This window comes from Cicer arietinum, chromosome 7 (genome assembly GCF_000331145.2).
Source record: "Cicer arietinum cultivar CDC Frontier isolate Library 1 chromosome 7, Cicar.CDCFrontier_v2.0, whole genome shotgun sequence".
NCBI classification, from domain to species: domain Eukaryota; kingdom Viridiplantae; phylum Streptophyta; class Magnoliopsida; order Fabales; family Fabaceae; genus Cicer; species Cicer arietinum.
The window spans coordinates 28459577-28483399 of record NC_021166.2 but is presented as its reverse complement, the minus strand read 5'-3'; the positions used below and the strand labels follow the sequence as shown (position 1 = coordinate 28483399).

At 28.1% G+C, this 23823-nt stretch overlaps 1 long non-coding RNA gene across 2 annotated transcripts in view; it reads right to left on the bottom strand.

Moving 5' to 3' along the window:
* The window catches only part of LOC101490114 (uncharacterized), a 25711-nt gene that overhangs the window by 898 nt on the left and 990 nt on the right, over window positions 1-23823 (bottom strand). The window contains exons 2-3 of one of the 2 annotated variants that reach the window (XR_001144447.3): window positions 4363-4418; window positions 295-367 (exon numbers count right to left, since the gene is read on the bottom strand). This is a non-coding gene — a long non-coding RNA (uncharacterized lncRNA). Of the gene's footprint in view, window positions 1-294; window positions 368-4362; window positions 4419-6847; window positions 8525-23823 lie in introns of those variants that run through there. The other variant, XR_003474028.2, reaches the window with a different exon arrangement.

Sequence of the window (23823 nt, the reverse complement as noted above, 5' to 3'; positions counted from 1 at the left end):
CTGTTAAAATATATAAATTTTTTGTACGAACTCAACTACAACTCTTTTTAATAACTAACAACAAATATTAATATCAACAATTTTAATAATATTTTTCTAAAAAAATAGTTATATTAAAATCAATAAGTTTTACATGTGTTTCAAATTTTTATTTATCATATATTATGTAAACAACATAATTTCTATAATAACATTTCAAATGAAGAACTTTTTATATATTTTAAAAATAATATAAATACATGTATAATATCACATATTTTACTAATCTATATTTAAAATGTATAAAATACTAACTTGATGTCGGGTAGTGTCTAACTTGACGCTTTCACAGAGCTGAGAACTCTTCTAAGTAAACACTATATCACCACTGTCAAAATAAAAATTCAATAATATTCATTAAATAAATAACTTCAAATCAAAAATAAAATTAAAAAACTAAATATATAATATAAACTTACCAAAATTCAAGATAGTAAAGAACAACCTTGGAGAAATAATTTTTGTAGAGAGAAGGTGAAGAGAAAATTTAGAAAGAAGGTAAAAGTGAAAAATGATAAGAGGAGTGGAGTGATATTTATAGAAAATTATTGATCTTTTGTGGCGGCTTTAACGGTCAGAAAATAAGGAATTTGTGGCGGCCTTTGCCCTCACAAAGTGCAACGAACCAATGATTTTGTGGCGGCCTGGGCGGCCACAAATGGCTTGCCTTTGTGGCGGTCTTTACCCTCACAAAGGGTTGATTTTGTGGCTGAAAAAACCCTCATAAAGGACTCCAATTTCAGCTGAATTTTGTGGCGGCATAAGCCCTCACAAAATGACAACGTTGTGATTTTGTGAGGGCTTAGACAGCCACATAATCCAACTAAAATTGTAGTCTTTGGTGGATTTTTCAGCCACAAATAAAGACAAATTTGAATTTTTGTATTTGTGAGGGCTTTTTCGGCCACTAATTTGTGAGAGTTTTTTTTCGGCCACAAAATATTTTTAAAGTTGGCCACAAAATGAGTATTTTCTTGTAGTGATATTGGATCATGAAGATTCTATTAACTTCTGGTTAGATATTGGCTTGGATACAAGGTTTTTGATTTCTGACAAATTCCTAATGATGATGTTCATTTTTTCACAAGTAAGGTGGTTGATTATATTCATAATGATAAGTGGCTCATTCCTAATTATATTGAGTTGAGATATCCAACACTTATTGCTGATATAAAAAATATTATCATTCATATTGTCTCAAGTTTTATTTAATTTCCCCAAATTTTATTTTTTGTATCATTATTATTATAATTGATCAAGGTATTGCAAATGATAGATAAATATTTAGAGGTGTCAATATACTTAGGATGTTAAGTCATGTAAGATTTCTACACTCTAATTTTTTATTGAAAAAATAAAGGAGAGTTAGGGATGGCAATTAGACCCATACCCAGTGGGTACCCGCAAAAAAAACCCACAATGGGTAGGGTAAAAACCCGCATAATGGGTATGGGCATGGGGACGGGTAATTACCTGCAAAATTAAGCGGGTTTGGGTGCGGGTACGGGTACTATAGTACCCACCCCGCCCGCCCCGCACCCGCACTTATATAAATATATTATTTATTTATTTATTTATGTATTATATTAGTGTTTAATTTAATTAATTATTTTCTTTTATGTTTTAACATCTATTAATATCATTAGATCACTATAATATTTATAATTGAAAGATAAATGTTTGCAAACTTTTTAAGAATCTGATTATGATAAATAGGTAAATAATTGTGATTTTATAACTAATAGTTATGTCTTATTAATCGTGACTTTATAATTATACTTGCAACTTTGCATCAATTATCTCAAATAGTATTATCGTATGACTTGCAACTTCATAAAATATAATTATGGATATTTAAATATCTCAAATAGTATTATTGTAACGAGTGTTCATTTGAAATGTTGAGTTAGAAAATATTTTGGTTTATAACATTTCATGATTGGATTTAAGATATTTGAATAATTTTTAAATTTAATCACAACAATATCATTTATTTATCGATTTTTTTAGTTAAAGCGTGGGTAATGGGTATGGGTACGGGCACTTAAGTCCCCAGAGGGTAAGGGTACGGGTATTAAAGTTGATACCCTAGAGGGTACGGGCACGGGTATGAGTATTTTTTTAAATCGCGGGTATGGGGACAGGTACTATAGTACCCTACCCAAACCCTACCCATTGCCATCCCTAGAAGAGAATTGATGGTATAACTATATTTGATTAATTTTTAAAATAAAGGGCGTTATTTGAGTTGTTTTTTTAAAAGCTGTGCCTTTTGGCCTTGTTGAAAAAGATACTAGGATTGAGGGTTACATGTCAACTAAAACTTTGAACTTCATTTGATAATTGATAAAGGACGTTACACCGTGTATCAATTTGTCCAATCCCGTATATATGTCTCCCACTTTCTCTAATCTATTTTTCAATTTAATTTTAAAAAGTCAAAGTTCAGTAGAGATGGTGACGTTTTATAGTGGAGGCCAGGGGAGTTTTCAATCATTTAGGAGTATATGCTCTGGCTTAGCCATTTGTTTTAAAGTTTTTATTTAACAGTGATACGTGATGTCTAAGAGAATTCATTTTTAATTTCATGAATTTTATATTTTAATTAATAACAATAAATAATTAACTTATTTGAACAATTCTCTTTTTTTTTGAAAAATTTTATTATCAAATTATACACTAAATCAATTAAAATATATTACATCATTATTTTTATAATTATTTATTTAAAAAAATTTAAAAAGATAAAATTTAAGATAAAAAGATCAATACTAAAAATAAGTAAAAATAGAGAATCAAATTTATAATTAATTATAATTTTTTTATTTAATTACTTTAATTTATTAAATAAAATGAAATAAAAATAATTTAATTTATATATATATATATATATAAATAAAAATAATTTTTATATTATTAATAAATTACAATCGTTGAATTATTAAAAATTGAAGATTATTTAATTTTTATTAAAAAATTTAAAGTTGTTTTTCTGAATGATATTTGAATATTTGACAGTATAAATTTTTTATACAAACAGTTTATAATAGTTAAACTCAAATAAAAAGAGATCTTATATCTTATTAAAAAAGAAATTATTTACCAAACGATAGTGGTCTAGTAGATTTGTATGCCTCGTTGCTTTCTAGTCCCGTCTAACGCAAAAGTGATTAAGTGACGACAAAAAACGCTTGTAAATCTGAAAAGTTTATGTTAACGACAACATGCATACTTTTGATAAAATCCACACTCCAGATTGAAGGTAATGATTATGTTCTGGACAACCATGTCAGGCAACTTACTTTTATCACGAGTTGAAAGTATTAAACATCTGACATGTCTTCCTAGGGGGTTTTGATCAGATCTAGCCGGAAAATAAGTCTCAGTCCAATTTTATTGATCTCGACTGAGTTGGTTAGAGTATGTTTAGTTACCCTTTGGTCACGATAATTGATTTTAATATAATTAATTTTATTTAAAATTTAGTTGAATATAAATTGATTTATGTTTTAGTATATTAAAATAAATATGATTTTTATAAATTAAAATTATTTGAATAATTTAGATAAAATTGCTTTTAAATGTGTAATCACTAAAATGAGTGAAAATCTCTATTATAGAAAATAAATAGAGAAATATTTTAAAATTTAAAAAGGAGAAATAGAGTTTTAAGAGATGAGATTAAAATTGAAGAGAAATTAAGTGAAATCTCCGGTTGAGGGAATTCATTTTTTTTATTGGGCAAACCTAATTGTTGCAACTCTTGTCTCACAATGAATATCATTTTAGTAAAAAAAATAATCTCAACAATTTTTAATTTTTTAATAAAAAAATATAATACTTGTTTTTTTAATTATACCCTCTAATAAAACTATACACATTACTCTAAAATCATTATTTACTAAAATTACTATTCTCTTTATTTTGTATAAGGTCATTTTATAATATGTGTGAAATGAATAAAAGTAACAACACATTATGAGGCAGAGGAAATGTTTACATCTAAAAATTAAATAACTTTGTAGTCAAAATTGGTGAATAGTCGAATTTTGGGTTAGCCGAATCTCCCTTAAGCAAAGTAAGGTCAGACAAAGGAAAATAAGCCGAATACGAGTCTATTGAATCTTTTCAAGTCTACTGTAGCCTACAAAGGTTGTGAGAACATGATAATTTTGCAGTTGTTCTCCTGTTTCACGTTTCTAGCGCTACTAACGACTAATACAAAAACATTAATGATGGAAGAAAAAAAAACATGCACGAATATTGACAACAAAAAATATCGTGAAAGTAGAAAAGATGAGTTGATTATGGGATGCCACGTACCTTAATAGTGGGTGCAATCACACTACCCACGTAAATAGCCGAGCAAGACTGCATTCCTTTAAATATGAACACTTGTAAATTTTCAAACACACAATCAATCAAACAAATAATTTGTGCATTTTTATCCCTTTATCTTTTTGTTTTACTTTATATTTATGCATTTCTTAGTTTAGTAGTTCAAAACACTTATACACAATACTTAACATTCTTTGGAGTTGTGAAGGAACTTATGATTGAGGGACAATGTTTCTCCCTCTGCGCAATCGTTTGAAGCAAAGGAAATCGCAATTAAAAGCTATTAATCGATATCTAAGTTAATTTTCTTGTTTTAACAACAACAAGTAATATGTACTTGGCTCAAATACATTCTTATTCTTTCCATTTTATCTCATTCACAATTTTTATTTTTTATTTATTAATTATAAATTTGACATAATAATATTTAAATTACCTATTTTTCATATATGTATTTTTGAAGTTGAGTTTTGATGTATGGTTATATGAAAACTGAGTTGATGATGAAACATTGTCAAAGTGAATTCAAATTTTACAATTCGTTTTTATGTTCTGTCACTTAACAATTCCTTTATGTGTCATCAAAATCTATGTTAATTTATAAGACCAAAACAATCAAATTTGTTGCTAAAGACCTAGTAACTTGTTTGTTTTCTCGGTGTAAATTTGTGAAACATGCGATTACTCCAAAGTTAGCACTTATAACTTTAGAAAACTCACAACCATAACACATTCGAATACTAGAAACCCCAACCAAACCCATATCCAAACAGACAATAAAAGGTTTTCACCTTACCTAAAAAAAAGAGTCATTTTCACCTAGTTTTAATGTTAACAACCGAGTTTCCACATCAACATTGAAAGGAAAAATAAAGGGTCAACATGATGTTTAACCCTATTTATTTATTTTTCCTTTCGTCCTATAAAAAGTATCTTATTTACAAAGAAATAAAATCTCAATATAAGTTTAGTTCTATTTTATTAAATATAACACTAATTATATGAAATGAACATTCATTTAATTTTAACCATTAATTGATGATGAGGTTAAGAAATGTATGAAATACACATGCATTGCAACACATAGGATGTCATGCATCTCTATCAATGTCTAATTTTAATCAAATTACTTTGGATTGTGACAAGTAGGAAGATCCTATCCTACCCAACGATCAATATTGTCTAGTCAGAGTTTACCAATTTTGTGTGTATTTTCCCAGCACTACGTAAGGTCATTCCTACCAATAATCCTCTCAAAGTCTCCTCGACAGTCAATCTCTGATTCTATTACAGTCACAAAACCCCTCACGTCCTAATTATATATGTATATAAGTAGAACATTATAATTATCATCAACAACAACTTTACCTTTTAAAAGAAGATAATTCATATTTGCAACTCTTGTATCATAAAGGCTATTATCATTCATCAACATCATCACTCAGAATCCATATATGCGATTTGTGTAGCGTAACAACTATAATCCACATCAACATATTGATCATCAACACATAGGATTGGTCCAAGGGTTAGACCACCAAAGACATCATTTTAGGTCTCTAAAAAAATAAATTATTTGCTTAATAAAAAGACATTCAAAAGAAATAACTTAATGAATTAAAAGGCTTCATATTCTAATATTTTTAAAACTAAAACAAATTAAATCTTATAAGAAATTAATATTATCTCGATAAATATTAAATCAATTGATTTTGTTTTCTATTGAAAAGGTAATATTATATGAAATTAATTATATTAGTATATGGTTTTATGTTCTAAAGCGTCTAAAATATAATTTTTGATAAAATAATTTATTAATTTTACTAAAATACTATGATAGATTATAAAAGACCTTATATTCAAATTCACATGAGGCCCCCATATTTGTTGGGTCAGCCCTGTTAACACATCAATCATAATTCATTACCATCAAAATTATCAGCGTTTAATGTTATCTTAAGTGTCTTTAATTAATTAATTAATTAATTAATCATCTTAATTTATTTATTATCATTCACAATTAATCATTATTATTAAATGTTTTTCCATCTCTTTGATTCTCGAGATCTGTAGTAAAAATTAGAGTTCTTAGGTTGGGGACGTTATCCTCTTTGTTGTCATTCACATTATCTTGATTATATGATTTGCATGTAATCAATTAATTTTTAATAACAAGCAGATTACCATTAAATGTGCTATCCACCAGGTTTCTTCTATATCTCTCTCAAGTAGATTCTTTAAAGGTGTTGCATCTTCATCAATGTATGAATTTTGTAGTCTTAAATATTTTTCTATTAACTATCATGCTCCTAAAGCCCCTATTATTATACAAGTTAATTGGTAGAAGCCTGATTGTGATTGGACTAAATGTAATAATGATGGCTCCTCTAGAGGTTATTATGGTCTTTCTACCATTGGTGCTATTTATAAGGACTCAAGTGGCGCTATTGTTGGTTGTTTCTTGAATTACTTGGGTGTTACTACATTTTTTTTATGTTGAGCTTTCTACTGTTATGTATGCTATTGAAATTGTCCACTCTAAAAGTTGGTTTCACTTCTTTATAGAGTGTGATTCTTTGTTGGTCATCCAATCTTTCAATAATTCAAATCTTGTGTCATAGAAGTTGAAGACTAGATGGTTGAATTGCATATCTCTTACAAAAAAAATGTAATTTCACATCTCTCATATTCAAAGGGAAGACAACATGTGTGTTGGTAGGCTTGTCAACACTGATTTTTACACCTGACGTTTTACTTGGTGGAATTTACTGTTGCATTGTATTTGGAATGACTTTTACCGCAATCGGTGGTATAGTCTTTCCTTTTTCCATTTTAATTAAGCATGTTGTTTATGTTATTACCTTGAACTCTTTTTTCCTTTGTCTTGGTTTTATCCCTTTGAGTTTTTCAAATAAAGTTTTTAATGAAACAACATTGTCCATATTTGTTTCCTTAGGTTTTGGCTAGTCCCCCAAACTTTTTTTATTCAATGAATGATTAGCGCGCTATCGATTATATTTTTGGAGTGTGAACATAATTGAGATAGAAATTCTACTATGTGATGCGTTTGCACCATAATTTTTTGCTTAAAAAATCATTGTTATTAATATCTATTAACATTTTTCTTAAATTATCCTTGATTACTTAATTCTTATAACTAATTCACCAACATCTAATATCACTAATTTTTTTACTTAATTACTTATAGTTATTAATCAAATATTCATCGTTAGTTATTAATCTAGTTATCAATTACTTAACTCTTTACTAATAGTCATTAATAATCATTACTAAGCATATACTCTTCTTCTAATCGATTAACTATGCTTCCTAATCTATTAATATTTAACTCAGACAATTTTATCAAATTTTAGTTAATTCCTAATCAATTAATTTTAACTAATAAATTAACACTATGTCTAATCTATTAATTTACTCATTAATACCATCAAAATTAATACATACCATCACTTAGACTAATTCCATAATTTTTGTCACCTAATAGATTATTCAAATCAACTAATTGATTAACTTACGAGTTTTACTTAATCTAATTGATTAATCTGAGACACTTAATCAACTAATGTGACATTTTTCTAAACTGAAATATAAAATAAAATACATTAGTTTTGAAAGAGTTTCGTAATAGTTCCTAAAAAATAGAGTATAACAATTTATTCTCAAAGATAGACTTAGGATGCCATATCTACACTTACACAAAATACCTACATGAAAATTCTCATTTAAAATTCTTTTGAAATCAAATTTAGCTAAGGTTTATTAAACAAACTATCTTGATCATTTTCATACTTCTTTTATTTTTTATTTATTTTTAATTTTAATAAAAAACTAGAGCATGAAAATAAAAAGACAAAGGAAAGATAAAGATACATAGGATTTTTATACTTGTGCACAATAATAGTTATTACTGCTAGTTCTTTTCTTTTATAGAGATTTTGGTTTAGTACAATCAGTGACTTAATTCTCTATAAACAACTTGTTAAATAGTAACAAGTATTCATTGCACCTCTTCATGCTTAGTGTATTATTTCTTGAAGCTACATCGGGCTCTACGGTAGATATTCTTTCTTCAAGTCTCACCAGATTGTACGAAACCAATCGGTCTTCTCAACAATACGACAATAACCTTAAAATGAGAAATATAAGTATTATCTAAGCCTCTCCAAACAATATCCCATTCTCTTTAAAATGACTTAGTACCGTCAATCCTTTCAAGAAGATATAATCAATCATTATTAGGTGTTTAAAAATAGGGTGTGTCTATGACTCATTTCTTTGGTTTATTCTCTAAGAGAGGATACATAGTACAATCTAAAATAATCAATCAAGGTATCTTTCTTATAGAAGATATTTATTTTTCTTCTTGGATGATTTAGAAAATGAAATCTCTCATTGAGAAGATATACACATCTTTTTTTTTTTTTTTTTTTTTTTTTTTTTTTTTTTTTTTTTTTTTTTTTTTTTTTTTTTTTTTTTTTTTTTTTTTTTTTTTTTTTTTTTTTTTTTTTTTTTTTTTTTTTTTTTTTTTTTTTTTTTTTTTTTTTTTTTTTTTTTTTTTTTTTTTTTTTTCATTTTTTTTTTTTTTTTTTTTTTTTTTATTGTTGAAGATTTTGTTTTAGATATTCATTCAAACTCATATCCTTTTTTTGGACAATGTTGGACGCTTAATGTGTTTACTCTATTTTTCTTCGTCGCCATCTTTTTGTTGTTGTCGAGGCCAACTTAAATAGATCTTCAGTATATAACTGATGACATATATTGTAGTTATCTAATCATGGTCAGAAAAGAGTCACTGTTATTAGTTGAGTTGAAAACTACTTTTCAAGTTTGTACATTGATTGAGTCTTTTTAGATGTTTCAATCTTTGTGCATAATCTTCGTACAATCTTCACTATTTGCTTTTGAAAACTCCATTTAATATAAGCTTGGGCGTATGATGTTTTTTCCTACCTGAGGTTTCCATATGATGAACTTATATTTACCAAATGAAATATTTATTTGCCTTTGATATGAAAGATCTCGAAAAAGAGAGTGTAATCCTTTGAATCAAGATTACTAGGTCAGAAAAGGGAATTTCTTTGGATGAGTCTCACTATGTTGAAAAGATCCTAAAGAAATACAAATACTTTGAATGTAAACCTGATTGAACACCATATGATCCAAGTTTGAAACTTTTTAGGAACACTGGTAAATGTGTTAGACAAATTGAATATGTGAGCTTCATTGACAACCTCAGATATGCCACTGCCTGTACTAGACTCGACATTGTCTACATCGTGAGACTATTGTGCAAGTTTACCAGTAGACCTAGTATGAACCATTGACAAACTATCAGAAGAGTCATGAGATACCTAAAAAGGACCATGAGTTTCAGATTACATTATCAAAGATTTCCTACTATCCTTGATGGATACAATGATGTTGATTGGAAAATTTTATCAAATGACTCCATAGCAACCAATGGCTATATTTTAATATAGCCAGTGGTGTTGTATTTTGGAAATTGAAGAATAGACGATACTGACTCAATCCACTATGGAGTCTGAAATGATAGCACTATTTATTGATAGTGAAGAAACAAGTTGGTTGAGATGCTTGCTAGCTGAGATTCCTATGGGGTAAACCTATGTCAGCTTTGTTGATTCACTGCGATGGTATTGCAACTATTGCAAAGATTGAGAATCGTTATTACAACGGTAAGAGACAAAAAATACGTCGTAAGCACAACATTGTTAGAGAGTTACTTTCTAAAAGAGCTGTTATAGTGAATCATGTATGCAATGATGAGAATTTAGCAAATCCTTTGACGAAAGTGTTAGCTAGAGAGAAAATCCTAAATACATAAAAAGGATGGGACTATTGCCTATAGATCATTGAGTCACTCATGATGGAAACCCGACCTAAAAGACTGGAGATCCTAAGAATTAGGTTCAATGGTTAATAGCAAATCATGAAGTGATATGCGATGAACATGCTATTATAAATCAAAGATTCATAATTTCTAAAACGATGATAGGATGAGGTAATAGAAACTCTTAATGACTCACCTATGTGAATGTGGAGGTTGAGCCTCTTTCTATGGAATTTTGAGGCATAATTCCTAAAACGTTCACTATATTGGGATAGACGTGCAGTGCCATTAATGCACATAATTTTAAGAACACTAAAGGTGCAAACATGAGAAGATGGATTGAATTGTGTTTGCCAAAGTTGATAACTTTTTGATAATTTATAAATAGATAAAAAAAAAAACTAGTTTAATTTTGGCGACGTACTTGGAGTAGAAACAATCAGATTTAGAGATAGCAAGCAATGAAAGCATAAATAATTTGACACGTAGAGTTATCCTGGTTCACCACAAACTTAGCTATGATACACTAATTCAAATACCTTGAATTAAAAAGCATTTGACCCTCCAAGTTAGTCTTCCCAAACAGCCTAACAACCCCAGACTTTTGAAGAACTAACCACCTTGACCCTACAAGCCAAGTTCTCTCCTAGCAACCTGACAACCCCAAATTGAAGAAGGAACTAAACCACTATCAGGTTGGATACAAAAGTTTGGAACTTGAGTAGTTGCTTCTAACAAAGCTGATAATAATAATAATAATAACTCTCACACTCTAAAAAAAGAACATTCTAACTTGAACAAGTGTTTCTCTCTTTGAACTCTAAGATGAATTGAGAACTTTGAGCTTGAGTTACTCTTTTATGTTTTTCGATGCTTTTCTCCTTCAGCCTTGAGTGTCTATTTATAGTGAAAATTTGGGCTTCAATTGAGTCCTTATTAATTCTGAATTGTATGTTGTTCAGACTGAGTTTGTAAATTCTTCAAATTGATTATGTTCCTATTTTTTGTAGATTGAGTTTGTAAATTCTTCAAATTGATTATGTTCCTATTTTGTGTAGATTGACTTTGTAAATTCTTCAAATAAAATCTTCTTCAAATCTCTATCAAATGTTGATCAAATATTCTTCAACTTGGTCAAAGATTTTCTTCAATTATAAATATGAACCAAATCTTATTTTAGATTTTCATCAATTATAAATTTGAATCAAATCTTATTTTAGATTTTCTTCAATTATATATTTGAATCAAATCTTATTTTAGATTTTCTTCAATTATAAATTTGAATTAAATCTTTATTTTAGATTTTCTTAAAAAACATGAATTTTCTTTCATACTCTTTGAAGACAAATATATTGTTTTCATTAAATACTTTTGTTAACATCAAAACTCTAAATGTATAACCAACTCGGTTCCAACAATACACCCTATGAAAAGGTTGTGTGGTGGTTTGATGCCAGAGATAGAGTTCAAGATTACGAGTCACTCTTGTTGGATTTGAATCTTACTACAGAAAGGATCAAGTCAGGAGACACATCTGTTTATGCATGCTCTTATAGAAGCGTTAGCTCATAAACACTTTTTTAAATTCAAGTGGGGGATTGTTGGAACATAGAATATGTTAGTGTATAAATTTAAAAGTTGTTGAAGTCCCACATTGGACAAATTTCATATATATAGTAGTTTTCAACTCTATAAATACTAAAGTCCCATATTGGATAGATAACATATGTGGGTTTGCTTCAATCATTATATATTGAGTTTCAAACTCTTGTGAAAAGTAAATCAAAGTTGGATGCACTTCCCAACTTTTTTTTCTCCCTTTTCTATTATGCGCGATATATTTCCGAGCCACATCTCCCATTTCTTTCCGTCCCTTCGATATTTTAGAGCAGTGATGTCCCTTCAACATTTAAGAGCGATTTTGTGCCGTAGTTGTAACATCCCAAATTTCATAATCAACTATTTTTTTTTAATTAAATAAGAGTTTAATGATATTAATTTGGTGTTAAAATTATTTTAAAATATATGTTGATTAATTTTATGATTACTTCTCCTTATATGTGTAAGTTTCTTATGGTTTGATAATCGTATATACATTTGATTTAATGAGTAATATAAATTATAAATATTATGTTTAGTTATTTAATTTTATTTTCAAAATATAATGGTATTTTAGCAAAAGTATTTCAGAGAATAAGATTTTGAGTTAGTTTACATGTAGATTTGCATTAGATATTTGTGGTGATATTTTCGTGCGCGTTTGACTACATGATAAATGTATGCATAATTATATTTAAGACTATTTCCTATTTTAATTATTTGTTTTATAAATAATTGTCTTAAGATATTAGTAATTTTGTGATTAATTAATTAATTTTATATATTTTCTATGATATGATGGTTTTATACGTATTTATTGGATTTAGTAATAAATATAAATTATTTATGCTATATTTATTTATTGTATCGTTTTGACTATTCTCTAAAGATGGTAGTGTTTTTATGTGATTATTTTGTAAAATTTTATAGTAATAATTGTAGTTAATATTGTGAATATGAGATTTTTTGTTATTAATGAATTTAAAAATAGTAATTACTTTAATTACATTTTATAGATATTAATTAGTTTTGAAAAATGAGTAATATTTTAGTAATGAAGTTGTGTTAAAAAAATTTGTTTTGCTAATTGTTGGTTTTATTTTAAAGAAATAAAAGAAAAGACTAAAATGTGTTTATGGGTTAGACTATACAAGTAAACCCTAATTTAAAATATATATATATATATATATATATATATATATATAAAAGAAACATGCCATGGAAGAAAAACATTAGAATTACTGTTTGGCACCGCTGATTGATAACTGTTTAAGAAAACTTTCTCCGTTTTCATCCAAATTTTAATATGTTGTTTCATTCATTTAGCTAGTCAATTAAACACACTTTTTCCGATTTTTAACCATCTCAATTTCTCTATAAAATGTCCGACTTCTCCGTTTATGAAATTCGTTATTTTGAACGGTTCTTCTTCACCGTAAGTCCGATTTGAGTGAAACCAACGCCAAAACGACTGTGTGAACAATGGCTATATTATACCATGATTATTTTCCGCTTTAGGTAAGTTAACTTGATTCAGTTTCGAAAATTAACATAATTTATTTTTGACACTTACCCATAAACTGTCGAGTTAGATCGAGTGAAGGACAAAGAATCAAAGAACATATGCTTTTTCTTGCAGACTCGTAGTCGTGTGTGAAAGCGTTGGAAAACGGTAAGGGGTGAGAGAGCAATTGAATTAATGAGTATAATATATTGTGAGATTAACGGAAAAACCGTATTTCTCAACGATTCATTCGGGACTCGCTATGCACGGAGGTAGCCCTATTTAGTAATAATTGAATTAATATGACTAATTATGGTATGTAGGATTAAAATATGGATTAGAAATTTTTATTATGTTGTTGTCTGATTTAAATTCTGCAATTGTGTGGTATATGTGAAGAAAATTTAAGTTTTATTTATAATATGTTGAAAGTCTTATTTATGATATATGTGATAAAATTTGAATTTAAGTGTGGCATATATGAAGATTTTAATTTCTATATGTATGTGATGAAAGTTTAAATTTTTATGTTATAACAAATTAAAGTTTTGATTTTTATGATATTTTTATAAATATATGATTTTTTGATATGTGTAGTGGAAGCTTTGATCTTTGTGATAGTTGTTTATGAATATATGATCTTCATGATATATGATGTGGAAGCTTTGATTTTTCTGATGGTTGTTTAAGAATATTTGATTTTCTTGATAAGAAGTTGTGATGTATGATTTAGTGATATTTAAATAAGGTAGTGATTTCGTATTAGTTATTTTTGGATCATTTGACTTAATCTTAGTGGGCTATGTGGGAATCTTTGATTTTGATGATACATCATCATGTCATGTCATATCCATCTTAGCGAGTTGTGTAAAAATATTTTATTTTGATAATGCACCATCATGTCATGACATATGTGTCTTCGTGGGAGTAGCCTTTGTGGCAAAAGTTTTCCCATTAGTATGGATGATTTTCTGTGTGGAAGTTGCTTTTGTGGCAGGTTTGTTTTTCCTATTGGTATGAGTGATTTTCTGTGTGGAAGTTGCCTTAGTGGCATGTATTATATCCAAATCATATAGTTATTAGAGGCATGCATAGCATTGCACTGTCTTGTGATTGTTCGATTGTGGTTAATGTGTATTTAATGTGATAATAATTTATCTTAGATGATTTGATGTTATGATGAGATATTGATTCTCCTCGAGTGATTTTGACTTTATAATATGATTTTTTCTTGAAATGTTTTGATATATTGTGATGTGTTTGATACGGCTATGTGTTGATTATTTGCGTGTTCTTCTTAATTATATTATATTATTAACATGATTTTAAAATTCACCTCATTCGTTGTTTGTGTTTGAATGGTTCGGCCATGCGTTTGTGAAATCGCAGTTATCACGGATTAATAAGTCTTGAAGTTCAAGTTTGGAAGAAGTCCCGCTCTGTTAGGTTATATTGGGAATTAGAGTTATAAGTTGTATTTTACTTATTTAATTAGAAACGAATTTTTGCATGAAAACTATACAAGTATTACTAAGTGTTTGAAATTAAATTAAGAAATTATAGTTAAATCAAATTTATTGAGATTTCACTTTTCTATAGGAGGAAAAAAACTAAAGTATTCAATTTGTATTTTGAGAAATATGATATTCTAATACTTCATAAAAGTTTCTTTTCTTTTGAAAGAGTTTTATTTATCCGCTGAGAATTCTAGTAAAAATATGATATCAATTATTATGTATATTATTTTGGGGTTTATAATTTACTACCTATATTTAAATGAATAGTAGTTACCATATTCTTTCTTAAATAACTAATAAAATAAAATAATCGTGATTTTTCTAAGCAATAAGTATTTTTAAGGAATGCTTTGGATATAAAATTTGGAGGGTCACAGTAGTCCCTTTAATTTTAAGAGTGGTTGTTATGTCGTTCTTTCGTCGATTTTTGAGTGGTTATAATACTATTTTTCTTTTAGAGTGGTTTTTATGCCGTAGTCCCGTCGAATTTTTAGTGGTACTAATATCAGTATGAGCGGTTTTTTGGTCGTAGTCTTTTAGAAAGGTTTTTTGTGTCGTAATTCTTTTGATTTATGAGTGGTCATAGTACCATATTGTGAGTGACTTTAATCGTCAAATTGAGAGTGGTTTTAAACGCCATATTGATGGTGTAATTCTAGAACAATTTTCTACAGTGTAGTAGAACTCCGATACAGTTTATTTGAGTTGTTTTACCATATTCTTTCATATGTGGCTTGGGAGTAGTTTCCAAATGTCACAAATTACCATGCAATCCTATTTTAAATGTCACAAGTTACCATGCAACGCTATTTTAATCCTAGACAGTTACTTAGATTAGTCTCATGTTAAGTTGAGTGGTTTTATAAGGATATGACTAATTATTATGTGTTGTATGTCCACATGTAGGTTACATATTACCACTTCTCCTTGTCAAGTATTTTAGAGTAATCTCGTTCCACATAAAATAACAAAGTTCGCCAAATGATGCCTATTAGATAAATGCATTGGTGTAGGCGCTAGTGCCAATATATGCTACATCATTATTGTGTAAGTGACATTAGCGATTCTCCTGTGACCATAGTGAGAAGTCGTTTGACTTGAAGTCACTATGATCCCTGTATGGGGAATTGTAGGAATTAAGGCCATCAAATGTTGTCTGTAACAAGACAATTATAAAGGTAGTTATTAGGTCTACAATAAACCATGAGGAGGGGTATGAAGGATGTAGATAGGATTTGTTCCTCCTACATAACAAGAGTTATGTCTTGGGCCTATCGATAGAGTTAGACCGTGGAAATGCATGGTCATGCTAGAATGACTCAATATGTGATATTGGGTCTATTGATTTTACATGTGTACTCTGGGATCGAAAATAAAAAATTGAACATTTCAAGGATGACACATATTGTGACTTGTGTTCCGTTAGACATTTGGACGAAGGAACAATTACTACACTATGAATAGTATTGCAATAACATTTAGAGTGTATCACTGATTTTCTCCTAATTGTCATTACTCTCATAGATTGACTACCACCACATTTCATTTTATGCTTGCGTGAACAATGTAGAAACATTAGTATTTTCCTATGTTGGTGATTAAAGTTAAAGCACGATTCAAGAGATGCTTTGTGATGATAATTTGTATCCTTCTCGATGCTTCAAGAGGTAAACACATGAATTCTTCTTGTGAAATTTTGTGCATACGTATTCTTTGGCTAAGAAAATTTTATGCTCTTGAGACTAATTTTAAAAAGAGTTTTAAAAGTCTATCTCTTAATTTTCCAATAGAATGAATTATGGTTTATAGAGTACAAGTCGTGCTTAAATAATAATTATAAGGTTCGTATTATAACAATACCCCTAAACAATAACATAGGGAGCTATTGTCCCTTGCACCCCTAGTTGCACACACAAATAATAGTTGTGCCAAACCGCCCACTTGATATTACCTATATTTGCACCTCATCTTCAAATTTCCCTTCCAATGAAGGTTACAATGGCATATTGATAAGATAACACACCAAGTTAACGGCCTTTAACCATAAACCATTAGAGAGTCAAGCATTTAATCGGAGACATCTTGCTCGTTCAGTTAAAGACTTGTCCATTCTTTCTACCACACCATTTTTGTGTGGTGTCTTTCGAACTATAAATGCTTCTGAATACTGTGTTCCGCACAATTTTTTTGAAAATTTGAGTCTGTGTACTATGTCATATTATCTTTCCTCAAATACTTGATTTTTTTGTCCATATGATTTTCTACCTTTGCTTTCCACACCTTGAACTTGGCAAAAAAATCATATTTATGTTTGAGAAAATACACCCAAACCTTGCGTGGAAAATAATCTGTAAAAGTCACAAAATACTTGGAACCACCGATATAGAGCTCTTTTTTTAGACCTCCACACATCAGAATGCACATAGTCTAAGATTCCCTCTATTTTGTGTTTCACGAATTTAAAATGAGCACGATACAATTTCCCAAGTATACAATACTTTCTTAAATCCAGCTTACAACTAGAGACACCCTTCAATAAATGTCTCTTATGAAGATCTATTATCCCACATGCACTGAGTTGACCTAGACACTTGTGCCACAACTTTGTTGGATCATCATCAGACTCAACTGACGCAACATCACCTACAACCTACAATTCAACAATTTGTAGATGTTACCAATAATCCTTTTTTGCTCTTGTCATTGTCAATGCACCCTTGCTAACCTTTAGAATATTTATATCTATATCAACCTATACGAGAAAGTATTTTCTTATGGAGTAACTAGGGAGATCATACTCTTTATAATTTTGTAATATATCTAACATCACTCACATAAACAAAACAAAAATGGTCTGAACTAAATGTGGTAAACCACTCCTTGTGCAGCGTCATGTGATAAGAACAACCAGAGTCAAGAATTCACACTTTTGCGCACTCTTTGGATGAAACACAAAAAAAATCACCTTCACTGCTAGAGTCATCAGCTTGAACCACGTTTGCAAAACTAGTTGAACCGGGCAATTTGTTGGGACAATCCTTCCTCCAATGTGCGGTTTTTATGCAACTAAAGCACTCTGTTGTTTTTCTATTATAGGACTTAGGCATCTTCTTCCTAGAATCTGCCTTACCTTTGTTCCTCCCACAATCTCGACCTTCTTTTACATACAAACCTTCGTCTGAAGATATTTCCTCTGCATTCTATCTTTGTTGAGAATGAGCCTGAAGTGCAGCTGTAATATCATTAAGCTTGATAGAGTGATTCGTGTATGTAAAAGTTGTCACTATGTGACCGAACAAATCTGGTAACTTGTACAACAAAGTTATAACATTGCCTTTCTCATCGACCGACAACCTAAGCTTGACCAAATCAATGATTATTGTTGCATCTTCAACCTATACAATTGTCGCTTAGCGAACAGTTTGATCGTAAGCATTTTGCAAAAATACTAACTTTCCAATTTCTCACAGACCTTCATTAGAGATGTTAGGTCTCATATATGATACAACACCTCATCTGATACACACAAATAAATCATCTCCACGACCTTATCCTTCATATTTGTCCAAATGATTTATGCTATGTCTGTGGTTCTTCTCACGCAATGCCTTTTGAAGATCTTGTTGTTCCAATAGATCCTTAACCTTTTCTTTGCCATAATATGAAATTGGGTGTTATGTCAAACTATGCCACCTCAAATTTTTCACAATAGTTACTCGTCATTTGATACTAATTGTTAGAACAACAACATGATCTTAAAATAATAAAGAGAGAAATCGAAAATAGGAACTCAAGTTATTTGGTAATGAAGTTCGGCCAAATGATGCATATGTCTACGACTACTGAGCAGTTGCAGTTCCTTTGTTTTAGATGAATGAATTAGGGTTTATAGAGTGCAATTTGTGCTTAAGTAGTAATAATAAGGTTAAGATTACAACAGTAACCGTGAACTATACTACAAAGAGCTATTTCCCCTGCACCCCTATTTGGCCACACAACAATTAGTTGGGTCAAACCGTCCACTTTATACTACATATGAGACATACTAAATAAGACCGATGAAAAAAGACATAGATGTTTTTATTTATTTTATTTTTTTATTTTATGTATTTGAGTGCGTTTGACATTGTCAAAGATTTTATGAAAATTCAACTCTAATAGGTGACATCGGAGGTTGAGTTATTTTACTGTTGAAACATTTATTTTGGTATAAGTATTTTTTGATATCATGAATTCAATTATGAATGTTTTACTTATTTGTGAGTTCATGAAATGTGTGATTAGTGATATTCTCAATTCTCAAAATGGTTTAGTTGGAAAGCTTAATTTTATTCGTATTAATTTAATTATATAAAAGTATTTAAAAATTATTTTAGGGTTTCAAATTTTATTTGTATTAATTTAATTACATAAAAGTACTTTAAAATTATTTTGGAGGGTTTCAAATGTCACACACATAGGTACAACCACACGCTACATGTTTAGACAAGAGACCGAGTTTTGATATTAATAAAACATAGTTAAAAACACAAGAAAGGGGGTTTGAGTTGGTAGATTTACTTTTTTATTCAAAAATAATGTTTAAGAAAATCTATTTAAATAGATACAAATTTCAAATATAATTTGAAGTTACAAAAATATTACTCTCAAATGGGAGAATACAAAGATTTAAACACAAAATATAGTGAAAAAAAAACTTTCTTAGCAAAGAAATATGTTTTTCATTTCAATTAATTGGCTAATAGACGATATTATCATATGATTTCAACCATGTCTAACAGACGATGTTATCATATGATAAGCTGAAAGACTTATGTTTATATCATTAACATAATTAGACAAATGTTAGAAGATAAATTATCTTCTTATGATTAGAAACATCAAAATAAATTGTACCATTGTTTCAAAACCCTTTTAGTTCCAATAATAAGGACCATTTTAACAGAATTTTTGGTGCGATCACATGTATTTTGCTTTAACGTTAGCAAATACATTACAACAACCAATTTTTTCTCAATATATTTCTCTTTTTCCTCAATGCTTCAAAATTTGAAACGGTGGTAAATATATATATATATATATATATATATAAAATTACAACAAGAAAAAAAATATATATATTAGTAAAATATACTATATATATTAGTAAAAGATAAACAAATTAAAGCAACTTGAAGTTATTCTTCTTTCTCAATTGGTGAAAACACACCCTAATTTTTTGAAGTACCACTATGGATAATGAATGTTATTCAAAAGGCGGAATTTAAGAAGCACTCAGGTAGAGAAATCTTCACATTCCCTTGGCCAAAGGTATACAAATATGACATTACAGGTGTTTCCCTATAAAAAATAACAAATAAAAGCTTTTCTTTTTATTTTTTTCACGGTGATCGTGATTATTTGAATATATGTAGAGAACTGGTCGATTATATTTTAATTTCCAACAAACGATAATTGATATAATTTTTTTCTTAGAGTTGTTTCTTTAGTGTAAAAAAGTTCAATGTAGGCTATTTATCATCTTAAATACTATATATGTCCCTAAATATAGGATTCTATTATTTAAATAATGAGAATTAAGAAAGTATGTAGTATAGTGTTAAATTTATTAAGAATTGATATTTGTTTTACAAATTTACTCTTTAAGAAAGAAAATTAGTTAATGTCTCTATTATAATATTTATTGTTGATTGCAGAAAAAAAATGCAAATTTATGAAGGATATGTTAGTATAAAAATAATTAAAGCAATTGAAAATTTTAAAAGAATCTTATAAAAAGGGACAATTTTTTCCAAGAGGGTCTTATGTATATGGACCTAAGTAGTATAAACTAGTGATAGCGGTTCTATAGTTGATATTACATTTGAAGTATTTGTTTGTCTATATTATTTATCATTTTAAATTATCAAAGAATCATTAATTATATTTTTTCATTACCCTTATTTATGGTAAATTTATTGCTTATTCTTTTGTCGATTAAATATGTTTTTAATTCTTGTAAAATCATTATCTTTCACATTTAATTTTTAAATAATTGTATTCACTTTTCTTCTTTATTTTAATAAGTTTTTATAAAAAAATTAATGGATCATTTTAGTCTCTCAAAAAAGTTCTTATAAAAAGAAAACTAAAAATTCTTTCGGGTAATTTTTTTTTATAGTTGATAAGCTAGCTGGTAGTCTATAACCGGTAGATTATAGCTTATAGTTGATAGTCTATAGTTGATAGTTTATAGCTAATAGTTTATAGTTGATAAACTTATTGAAGTGTCTTTTAAAATTAATAGTTTAATTAGCTTAAAAATGTAAAATGATATTCTTAATTAATAATAAATTTTATATCAGTTAATATTTAAAATATTTTAAAGTTAGTAATTTGTAATGAAAAATGTTTGGTAGACACCCTATATAGGTGTATACACACCTTGAGAGAGATGTGAATTGTGTTTACCATTACTTTTATAAAATGATTTCCTTACCAAGATTGTTTTTTATCTAAACATTCAACTTACTTTTATAAAACAGGTTTAGACATAGTAAGGTTGAATCATAAAGAACTAAAATGAGAGAAGAGGAAAGATAAAGGAGACAAAAAAAATATTTTATACTAGTTAACAACAGACTGTTGTGACATTTAGTCCTCCCCTTACAGAGTGATTTTGCCTCAGTACAGTCGATGACTTAATCCACTATTTCAATTAATAGCATACAAATATTTTTTACTCCGCCTCTTCAGACTTCGTGTATTTTAATTTAGCCTCTCTAGGCAATCGTTGTCATAACCTTCTTCAACTTTATGACATCCTACCGTTAAGTTCATGAGAATTGTTGTACCTTTTTATGTACCTCTTAGGGGTGAGAGAGTTGTGGCCACTATTGGGCTAAATTACATCAGTTTTAGTTTGTGTTTGAATTAACACAAAGTTTGTTTCTAGGATTTTAACTTTCACTGAAAGGATGTTACAAATCAAATCATATATCAGTATAAGCGTGTGAAAACACTTTGACTGATTTACATTAATTCTAATTGTTCTCTTTTGAGGGGATATTTTATTCACCCTTTTCTATTGACATGTTCTTGACTTTTTCAAAATTTATTCTTAACAAATTGCCTTTTTCATTCTCTCTCACACCCTCTCGATGGATCGAATGAGTTCTTCTTAAATAAAGAGAAGAAGTGTTCGTTGAAGATTTTACCGTTGGAGATTTTCAATCACCATTAAGGTAAATCAATCTTTAATATGTATCCATATATATCTTCGTGAATGATTCTGCATATATTGGTATAAAGAAAAGGAAGCAGACGATACTATGACCGTATCATAGCTTAAAGAATTTCAGATAGGTACCAGATTCAGGATGTTCAAAAGAAGATTCACAAATGTTTTGTCTTATTTAGAGTATTGCCTTTCATCAGAAGATTGACTTCTTTCAGACATAAAACACAAATAAGAGTTAGATGATCAGATGCTTGAAATGATGATGTGATTATCAGAGGCAGACGATCACTTGCTTGTTAAGCTTATCAGAGGCAGACAAATAGAGCATGGACGTGCTCAACAACAAAGGCAATTGAGCCAAGGCAGAGCATTGCTCGCGTAACTAGAGGCACATGTCAGACCATTTGTATCAAAATTAGACACACATAGTTAGAGGAGTCTTGTTGCTCTTTATCTCAAACATCAAAGGATATAACTTATATAAGATTGCATATTTTGTAACACTTGACTTGAACTACATAATGTAATGTTTCTTATTGTTGTATTACGATTTGCTCCATTAGTAGACATAATTACTTGTATATCAAAAGATAATATGTTTATGGAAAACTTAGATCATTGATTCTAATTTACTTAGTAATTTATGCTACCTTAAAATGGATACTCATTAATATAATTCTTTGTCTTCTAACCTAATATACACACTCAACAAATACAAATAAAAATTTATTATTTATTTTATTATCATTAAAATATCAACCAAATGATTGTATCTCAAAACATATGTTCACCACCATATAGATGTATCTACTTCTATTAAAAATATTTCTCAATAATAAATATCAAAAAGTTATAAAAAAAATATTATAATTAATATATAAAAAAAATATGGAAGAAATATATGTCATTGATTAATATAAAAAATTATAGTACAAATATTTCCCATATATATAAAAAAAACGAAACAAATATTTTTCACTGGTAAATATTAAAAAAATATAAAATAAATATTTATAATTGATGTTTAAAAAATATAGAAAAAATATTTGTCAATAATAAATATAAAAAATTCTAAGAAAAATATTTTCACTAATAAATATTCATAAAACACGAGACAAATTTTTGTTATTGCTAAAAATAAATAAAAAAACACTCACAAATATTATTTGAATACATATTTTTAAGTGATAATTATACAAAATTAAGAGACAAATATTTTTTATTGATATAGAAAAAAAACGAGACAAATATTTTTTATTTATAAATATTAAAATATTAGGAATAAATATTTGTAACTGATGGATAAATAAAATACATGATAAGTATTTGGAATTGATAAATATTACAAAAACGTGACAAATATTTGTCGATGCTAAAAATTAAAAAATATGGGACAAGCATTTTTCACTAATATATAAAAAAATATGAGATAAATATTTGTCATTGATAAATATAAGAATAATACAAGATAAATGTTTTTCAGTGATACATAAAATATGATTCATTATTTGAAGTCTGATGAGACAATATAAAATTTTAACGATGCGCCACCCTTGCATATACACAAATTTCTTGCTAGTTGTTGATTTAAAATTTATTAAATTAAATTAAATTAAATTTTTTGATCTATTATTATTAAATTAATTTTTATTTATTAAAATTATATTTCAAAATATATTCAACATATATATATATATATATATATATATATATATATATATATATATATTATAAA